Below are 2,245 nucleotides of genomic sequence, written 5' to 3'. Positions count from 1 at the left end.
AATGGATTAACAAGCTGTGGTATATGTATACCATGGAATACTATTCAGCCATTAAAAACAATGGAGACTTTACATCCTTCGTATTAACCTGGATGGACGTGGAAGACATTATTCTTAGTAAAGCATCACAAGAATGGAGAAGCATGAATCCTATGTACTCAATTTTGATATGAGGACAATTAATGACAATTATGGTTATGGGGGGGAACAGAAAGAGGGAAGGAGGGAGGTGGGTGGGGCCTTGGTGTGTGTTACACTTTATGGGGGCAAGACATGATTGCAAGAGGGACTTTACCTAACAATTGCAATCAGTGTAACCTGGCTTATTGTACCCTCAATGAATCCCCAACAATAAAAAAAAAAAAAAAAGAAAAGAAAAAAGCCAACAATCCCATATATCAATGGGCAAAAGACATGAATAGAACCTTCTCTAAAGATGACAGATGAATGGCTAACAAACATATGAAAAAATGTTCATCATCCCTATCCATTAGAGAAATGCAAATCAAAACCACCCTGAGATACCATCTAACCCCAGTGAGAATGGCCCACATCACAAAATCTCAAAACTGCAGATGCTGGCGTGGATGTGGAGAGAAGGGAACACTTTTACACTGCTGGTGGGACTGCAAACTAGTACAACCTTTCTGGAAGGAAGTATGGAGAAACCTCAAAGCACTCAAGCTAGACCTCCCATTTGATCCTGCAATCCCATTACTGGGCATCTACCCAGAAGGAAAGAAATCCTTTGATCATAAGGACACTTGTACTAGACAGTTTATTGCAGCTCAATTTACAATCGCCAAAATTGGAAACAGCCTAAATGCCCACCAACCCAGGAATGGATTAACAAGCTGTGGTATATGTATACCATGGAATATACTATTCAGCCATTAAAAACAATGGAGACTTTACATCCTTCGTATTAACCTGGATGGAAGTGGAAGACATTATTCTTAGTAAAGCATCACAAGAATGGAGAAGCATGAATCCTATGTACTCAATTTTGATATGAGGACAATTAATGACAATTAAGGTCATGGTGGGGGAGGAAAAGCAGAGAGAGGAAGGAGGGAGGGGGGTTGGGGCCTTGGTGTGTACCACACCTTCTGAGGGCAAGACATGATTGCAAGAGGGACTTTACCTAACAAATGCAATCAGTGTAACCTGGCTTATTGTACCCTCAATGAATCCCCAACAATAAAAAAAAAAAATCTATTTGGGTATTAGTGTGTCATCAAAGAGCCATGGTGTTAGAAGTCAAAGTCATGGTTGAAATCTTGGCCCTGATATGAATTCATCATGTGGACTTACTGAAGCAATTTATCTTTTAGACTTAGATTATATATCCCCTAAACTGGTATAATTCTGCTTATTCCACAAAGCTATTGTGAGAAAAGCTATTGGGCTGGACACAGAAATAAAATGTAAACATCATGCCTTAAGAGTCACAAGTATTGAATGTACTTCCTAGTCTCTTAAATCGTATCATAATTCATATGTTTGGCAAGTATTCATCTCAGAATTTCTCTGATGGTCCCATCTCAAATAATCTTATTGTCAATTCTGCCGATAACTTGACTTTAGTCCAGTGAGACTGACTTTGGACTTCCAACCTCTAGAATTATAAAATAATAAATCTGTGTTGTGTTAAGCTAAAAAAAAAAAAAAGAAAAAAGTAAAAAATACCATTCATGAATGGCTCTCATTAAAGATGACAAAGTCGACTTTGTTCAGGGCCATCATGTTAGGTGTAGGGACTTCCGTGATGGGATTTTATAACAGGAGAGAGAGAGTGGGATCAACTCCGAATATAACAATGAAAAGTGGGAATGCATAGCCAAAGAGCAGGGTGGGAGTCAGTAGATGGGAAATTACTAAGTGGAAACATCTGGGGTAAAGGGGCTTCTGGCTAAACCAGCCTAACAGAATTGATGCCGAGGGCGGGCCAGGGTGATCAGACATCACCTCAGTGATGGTGGAGGATGAGGAACCTGATTAGATACGGAAGGTGTCAGATATCGAGGAGGAGTGAACTGACTCAGAAGGATTCTTCCCCAAATTGGACAATACAGAGGCAAACCTCCACGCCCGAAAGTCACGGCTGAGTTCAGGGAGCTGCACAGAGTTTGGGTGTAGAGAGAATCTTTGTCAGTGTCAAAACTTTGGACTTTCTCTGAAGCTACTGGAAAAGAAAAACTCTCTTTCTCCTCTACTGGAAACTGGTAACCTCTAGGCCTGGAGT

Source organism: Nycticebus coucang, chromosome 6 (genome assembly GCF_027406575.1).
Source record: "Nycticebus coucang isolate mNycCou1 chromosome 6, mNycCou1.pri, whole genome shotgun sequence".
NCBI classification, from domain to species: domain Eukaryota; kingdom Metazoa; phylum Chordata; class Mammalia; order Primates; family Lorisidae; genus Nycticebus; species Nycticebus coucang.
This window is presented reverse-complemented; position numbering follows the sequence as displayed.